The sequence below is a fragment of the Phyllobates terribilis genome, unplaced genomic scaffold (assembly GCF_046119375.1).
Source record: "Phyllobates terribilis strain yellow unplaced genomic scaffold, ASM4611937v1 Scaffold_31__1_contigs__length_13893835, whole genome shotgun sequence".
Classification (NCBI taxonomy): domain Eukaryota; kingdom Metazoa; phylum Chordata; class Amphibia; order Anura; family Dendrobatidae; genus Phyllobates; species Phyllobates terribilis.
The window spans coordinates 7,539,015-7,547,400 of NW_027362791.1; positions in this window are offsets into that span (position 1 = coordinate 7,539,015).

An 8,386-nucleotide genomic window follows, 5' to 3' on the forward strand; every position below is an offset into this window, starting at 1 on the left:
CGCAGCAGTGGGGTACGGCTAGCTCCTACAAAGCTGCGCATAAAGGACTGTTCCCTGGTAAAACTGGGGGATGCTGAGTCACTGGTGCCCGCAGCAGGCACAGAATCCCCACGTCCTCTCCCTGCAGGCACAGAATCCTCACGTCCTCTCCCTGCAGAAACTCCACGCCCACGCCCACTCCCACGACCACGACCACATGCCTTACTCCCTGCCTTCTTCATCTTGGTAGACTGATAAAGATAGGCAGAAAAGTACTAAGGGCTTAGTGTGCTTATTCCTGAACAGCTGCTAACAGGTATAAGAAACACTAATTTTATAAAGTGTGGACTAGACTTTAATATGAGCTAATGTGGCCTACACAACTGTAAAGTGGAGTGTTTGGTGAACTTTATTTAGGTTTTTTTTTGTCACAAAAAGACACTGGATGTGCCTAAATATGTAATAACGATAGTATCACAAACTTTTTGTAGCTATTACAATGTAGGAAGGTAACCTACAATGCAATAGATGAGGCTGCAAAAAATAGGCTAATACTAATCTGGCTGGGGCTGCAGGGCCCAATGCTGCAGAAAGGCTCCTCTATCTACTCCTATATAGTGTGTTTGGAATCAATTTAGCTGAATACGGATGGAACCACCACACTAATAGGAGATATCAGGAAAAATTATGAATTGGCAATAAAGGACAATGTATGAGGCAGTGACACACACTGAGTGCACTACAACCAGACGGGGTTGAAGCACACACTACAGGGTGAGCTGCACTCACACACCAGACCTTGCAGACAGCGGTGAACAGTACAGATGCAGAGCACTGTGCACTAGCGCTGCAAGACCAAAAAAATTTCTCGATCTACTCCTATACAGTGTGTTTGGAACCAATTTAGCTGAATACGGATGGAACCACCACACTAATAGGAGATATCAGGAAAAATTATGAATTGGCAAAAAAGGACAATGTATGAGGCAGTGACACACACTGAGTGCACTACAACCAGACGGGGTTGAAGCACACACTACAGGGTGAGCTGCACTCACACACCAGACCTTGCAGACAGCGGTGAACAGTACAGATGCAGAGCACTGTGCACTAGCGCTGCAAGACCAAAAAAATTTCTCTATCTACTCCTATATAGTGTGTTTGGAACCAATTTAGCTGAATACGGATGGAACCACCACACTAATAGGAGATATCAGGAAAAATTATGAATTGGCAAAAAAGGACAATGTATGAGGCAGTGACACACACTGAGTGCACTACAACCAGACGGGGTTGAAGCACACACTACAGGGTGAGCTGCACTCACACACCAGACCTTGCAGACAGCGGTGAACAGTACAGATGCAGAGCACTGAGCACTAGTGCTGCAAGACGGAAAAAAATGTCTCTATCTACTCCTATATAGTGTGTTTGGAACCAATTTAGCTGAATACAGATGGAACCACCACACTAATAGGAGATATCAGGAAAAATTATGAATTGGCAAAAAACGACAATGTATGAGGCAGTGACACACACTGAGTGCACTACAACCAGAAGGGGTTGAAGCACACACTACAGGGTGAGCTGCACTCACACACCAGACCTTGCAGACAGCGGTGAACAGTACAGATGCAGAGCACTGTGCACTAGTGCTGCAAGACGGAAAAAAATTTCTCTATCTACTCCTATATAGTGTGTTTGGAACCAATTTAACTGAATACAGATGGAACCACCACACTAATAGGAGATATCAGGAAAAATTATGAATTGGCAAAAAATGACAATGTATGAGGCAGTGACACACACTGAGTGCACTACAACCAGACTTGGCTGAAGCACACACTACAGGGTGAGCTGCACTCACACACACAGACCTTGCAGACAGCGGTGAACAGCACAGGGAACTGTGCACTAGCACTGCAAGGCACAGTGATTTAGAAAGTAGCTTGGGTAAAGCAGTATAGAGCAAATAGGTAGCTAAAACTGTCCCTCAGAACAACAGCGTCCTATCCCTAACTGAATTCACAGCAGAGTGAGCTCAAAATGGCGGCGGTGGCTTTTATAGTGCATCATGACATCATTTCAGCAGCCAATCACAGCCATGCCATTAGTTAAGATGCCTACATGCCTAACAGGATGTGCCCACACTTCTTAGTATCCTCATTGGCTGAATAAAATGAAAATGTCTCATTGCATTATGGGAACTTCCAATTCCGGTATACGATATTGCAAAAGTATCGGAATTAAGTATCGGAATTCCGATACCGCGAATATCGGCCGATACCCGATATTTCAGTATCGGAATGCTCAACACTACCAATGATCTCAGCTCACCTCATGCACGTCACTGACAGCGTGGGAAAATTCTCCTACACTCAGCGCTTCAGCGTGAGAATTCTCCCACGCTGTCAGTGACGTACACTCTAAATTGTCGGGTACCGCTGCTGAATTGCCGGCCGGCTTTTTTAAAGAGACGGTGCATGAAAACACTATTATTTTTTTAAATAAATGCTTTACACTAAATGACAAGTACAGTAACCAATACTGTCACTGTACTTCATATATATGTGACTGACATGTTTCTATCTATCTAATCTATGTGTGAAGCTCTATTCTTTCTGTTATAAATTGTCAGTTACCGCTGCTGAATTGCCGGCCGGCTTTTTTAAAGAGACGGTGCATGAAAACACTAATATTTTTTTTAATAAATCCTTTACACTAAATGACAAGTACAGTAACCAACACTGTCACTGTGCTTCTTATATGTGTGACTGACATGTTTCTATCTATCTAATCTATGTGTGATGCTCTATTCCTTCTTGTCTAAATTGTCGGGTACCGGTGTATGCCGCTGCTGAATTTGCCGGCCGGCTTTCTTAAAGAGAGTGTCTTCTGAGCAGTTTGTCAGCTTTTGGACACCTTTGAAGGTGTTTTCTATGTGTTACTATGTGTTTATGTTTCCTGCCATTGGTTTTAACGGTGTTCGACAGTGTTCTAAGGTGTTCGACGAAAAGTTCGACGAACACTTCCTCGAACATCCCGGTGTTCGACGAACCGAACCCGAACACTACAGGGGTGGCTCAACACTACTTATCGGGCGAATCGCTCTGGAACTGAAATCGGAATGCTCACTGACATTTTTCCCTCTCTGAAAGTCTGAAAAACGCCGGAAACATGACTAAGTCCAAAAAATTTTTTTTAAACTTTTTTCAATTTTACCCCCGTTATATATGTTTTCCACCCACACACATTTGGAACTCTCCTGGGGTACCCTCACACATATTATTCCCTCATTTAGTGGATATCTTAGTAAAAAAGTGACATTTTCAAAGTCAGAAAATGGGATTAAAAACAACTAAACATCAAGAACTCATCAGGCGAATTGCTCTGGAACTGAAATCGGAACGCTCACTGACATTTTCCCCTCTCTGAAAGTCTGAAAAACGGCGGAAAAATGACTAAGACGAAAAAAAAAATTTTCAACTTTTTTCAATTTTACCCCCATGGGTTCTACCCACACACATTTCGAACTCTCCTGGGGTACCCTCACACATATTATTCCCTCATTTAATGGATATTTTCACCAAAAGTGAAATTTTCAAAAAGTCCGAAAATTGGCTGAAAACGACTAAATATCAAGGACTCATCGGGCGAATCGCTCTGGAACTGCATCGGAACGCTCACTGACATTTTCCCCTCTCTGAAAGTCAGAAAAATGCTGGAAAAATGACTAAGTCCCAAAAAATTTTTTTGCAACTTTTTTCAATTTTGCCCCCGTGGGATATATATTCTACCCACACACATTTGGAACTCTCCTGGCGTACACTCACACATATTATTCCCTAATTTAATGGATAGTTTCCCAAAAAAGTGAAATTTTCAAAAAATAAGAAACTTGGCTAAAAATTATTAAATATCAAGAACTCATCAGTTGAATTGGTCTGGAACTGAACTCGGAACGCTCACTGACATTTTCACCTTCCTGAAATTCGGAAAAATGCCAGAAAAATGACTAAGTCGAAAAAAAAAAATGTTCAACTTTTTTCAATTTTTCCCCCATTGCGGTATTCTACCCACACACATTATGAACGCTCCTGGGGTACCCTCAAACATATTTTTCCCTCTTTAGTGGATATTTTCCCAAAAAAGAGACATTTTCAAAAAGTCTGAAAATTGGCTAAAAATGACTAAATATCAAGAACTCATCAGGTGAATTGCTCTGGAACTGAAATCGGAACGCTCACTGACATTTTCCCCTTTCTGAAAGTCTGAAAAATGCCGGAAATATGACTAAGTCCAAAGAAAAATGTTTTCAATTTTTTTCAATTTTACCCCTGTTATATATATATATTCTACCCACACACATATGGAACTCTGCTGGGGTACCATCACACATATTATTCCCTCATTTAATGGATATTTTCATCAAAAAGTGAAATTTTCAAAAAGTCAGAATATTGGCTGAAAACAACGAAATATCAAGAACTCATCAGGCAAATTGCTCTGGAACTGAAATTGTAACGCTCACTGACATTTTCCCCCCTCTGAAAGTCTGAAAAATGCCAGAAAGATGACTAAGTCCCAAAAAAATTTTTTAAAACTTTTTTCAATTTTACCCCCGTGGGATATATATTCTACCCACACACATTTGGAACTCTCCTGGGGTACCATCATACATATTTTTCCCTCATTTAGTGGATATTTTCCCAAAAATGTTAAGTTTTCAAAAAGTCCGAAAATTGGCTAAAAACGACTAAATATCAAGAATTCATCAGGCAAATTGCTCTGGAACTGAAATCAGAACGCTCACTGACATTATCCCCTTTCTGAAAGTCTGAAAAATGCCGGAAAGATGACTAAGTCCAAGAAAAAATTTTTAAAACTTTTTCAATTTTTCCCCCGTGGGGGTATTCTAACCACACACATTTCGAACTCTCCTGAGGTATCCTCACACATTTTTTTCCCTCATTTAGTGGATAATTTCCCAAAAAAGTTAAATTTTCAAAAAGTCAGAAAATTGGCTGAAAACGACTAAATATCAAGGACTCATCAGGCGAATCGCTCTGGAACTGAAATCGGAACGCTCACTGACATTTTCCCCTTTCTGAAAGTCTGAAAAATGTCGGAAATATGACTAAGTCCAAAGAAAAATGTTTTCAATTTTTTTCAATTTTACCCCTGTTATATCTATATATTTTACCCACACACTATTGGATCTCTCCTGGGGTACCCTCACACATATTTTTCCCTCATTTAGTGGAAATTTTCCCCAAAAAGTTAAATTTTCAAAAAGTCCGAAAATTGACTGAAAACGACTAAATATCAAGGATTCATCGGGCGAATCACTCTGGAACTGAAGTCGGAACGCTCACTGACATTTTCCCCTCTCTGAAAGTCTGAAAAATGCCGTAAAAATGACTAAGTCGAAAAAATATTTTTTTCAACGTTTTTCAATTTTACCCCCGTGGGGGTATTCCACCCACACACATTTCGAACTCTCCTGGGGTACCCTCACACATATTTTTCCCTCATTTAGTGGATATTTTCCCCAAAAAGTTACGGTTTCAATAAGTCAGAAAATTGGCTAAAAACTACTAAATATCAAGAACTCATCAGGAGAATTGCTCTGGAACTGAAATCGGAATGCTCAGTGACATTTTCCCCTCTCTGAAAGTCTGAAAAACGCCGGAAAAATGACTAAGTCCAAGAAAATTTTTTTAAAACTTTTTCAATTTTTCCCCCGTGGGGGTATTCTAACCACACACATTTCGAACTCTCCTGAGGTATCCTCACACATATTTTTCCCTCATTTAGTGGATATTTTCCCAAAAAAGTTAAATTTTCAAAAAGTCAGAAAATTGGCTGAAAACGACTAAATATCAAGGACTCATCCGGCGAATCGCTCTGGAACTGAAATCGGAACGCTCACTGACATTTTCCCCTCTCCGAAAGTCTAAGAAAATGACGGAAAAATGACTAAGTTCCAAAAAAAATTTTTAACCTTTCTTCAATTTTACCCCCGTGGGATATATATCCTACCCACACACATTTCGAACTCTCCTGGGGTACCCTCATACATATTTTTCCCTCATTTAGTGGATATTTTCCCAAAAAAGTTACGTTTTCGAAAAGTCCAAAAATTGTTTGAAACCTCCTAAATATCAAGGACTCATCGGGCGAATCGCTCTGGAACTGAAATCGGAATGCTCACTGACATTTTCCCCTCTCTGAAAGTCTGAAAAATGCCAGAAAAATGACTAAGTCCAAAACATTTTTTTTTCAACTTTTTTCAATTGTACACCCGTGAAATATATATTCTACCCAAACACATTTCAAAATCTCCTGGGGTACCCTCACACATATTATTCCCTCATTTAATGGATATTTTCACCAAAAAGTGAAATTTTCAAAAAGTCAGAAAATTGGCTGAAAACGACTAATTATCAAGGACTCATCGGGCGAATCCCTCTGGAACTGAAATCGGAATGCTCACTGACATTATCCCCTCTCTTAAAGTCTGACAAATGCCGGAAAAATGACTAAGTCCAAAATAATTTTTTTTCAACAGTTTTCAATTTTACCCCCGTGGGATATATATTCTACCCACACACATTTGGAACTCTCCTGGGGTACCCTCACGCATATTATTCCGTCATTTAATGGATATTTTCACCAAAAAGTGAAATTTTAAAAAAGTCAGAAAATTGGCCGAAAACGTCTAAATATCAAGGACTCACCGGGCGAATCGCTCTGGAACTGAAATCGGAACACTCACTGACATTTTCCCCTCTCTAAAAGTCTAAAAAATGCTGCAAAAATGACTAAGTCCAAAAAAAATTTTTTTCAACTTTTTTCAATTTTACCCCCGTTAACTATATATTCTACCCACACACATTTGGAACTCTCCTGGTGTAACCTAACACATATTATTACCTCATTTAATGGATATTTTCACCAAAAAGTGAAATTTTCAAAAAGTCAGAAAATTGGCTGAAAATGACTAATTATCAAGCATTCATTGGGCGAATCGCTCAGGAACTGAAATCGGAACGCTCACTGACATTTTCCCATCTCTGAAAGTCTGAAAAATGGCGGAAAAATGACTAAGTCCCAAAAAATTTTTTTTAACTTTTTTCAATTTTACCCCCGCTAAATATATATTCTACCCACACACATTTGGAACTCTCCTGGGGCACCCTCACACATATTTTTCCCTCATTAATTGGATATTTTCCCAAAAAAGTGAAATTTTCAAAAAGTCAGAAAAATGGCTGACAACGACTAATTATCAAGGACTCATCGGGCGAGTCACTCTGGATCTGTATTCGGAACGCTCACTGACATTTTCCCCTCTCTGAAAGTATGAAAATTGCCGGAAAAATAACTAAGTCCATAAAAAAAAATGTCAACTTTTTTCAATATTACCCCCGTGGGATATATATTCTACCCACACACATTTGGAACTCTCCTGGGGTACCCTCACACATATTTTTCCCTCATTTATTGGATATTTTCCCAAAAAAGTGAAATTTTCAAAAAGTCAGAAAAATGGCTGAAAATGACTAAATAACAAGGACTCATCAGGCGAATCGCTCTGGAACTGAAATTGGAACGCTCACTGACATTTTCCCCTCTCTGTATGTCTGACAAATGCCTGAAAAATGGATATGTCCTCAAAAAATTTTTTTTCAACTTTTATCAATTTTACCCCCTATATATATATATTCTACCCACACACATTTGGAACTCTCCTGGGGTACCCTCACACATATTATTCCCTCATTTAATGGATATTTTCACCAAAAAGTGAAATTTTCAAAAAGTCAGAAAATTGGCTGAAAACGACTAAATATCAAGGACTCATCAGGCGAATCGCTCTGGAACTGAAATCGGAATGCTCACTGACATTTTCCCCTCTCTGTAAGTCTGACAAACGGCTGAAAAATTACTAAGTGCAAAAAAATTTTTTTTTCAACTTTTTTCAATATTTCCCCCGTTATATATATATATTCTACCCACACACATTTGGAACTCTCCTGGGCTACCCTCACACATATTATTCCCTCATTTAATGGATATTTTCACCAAAAAGTGAAATTTTCAAAAAGTCAGAAAATTGGCTAAAAACGACTAAATGTCAAGGACTCATTGGGCGAATCGCTCTGGAACTGAAATCGGAGCGCTCACTGACATATTCACCTCTCTATAAGTGTGACAAACGCCGGAAAAATGACTGTCCCAAAAATATTATTTTCAACTTTTTTCAAAATTACCCACGTTATATATATATATTCTACCCACACACATTTGGAACTCTCCTTGGGTACCCTCACACATATTATTTCCTCATTTAATGGATATTTTCACCAAAAAGTGAAATTTTCAAAAAGTCAGAAAATTGGCT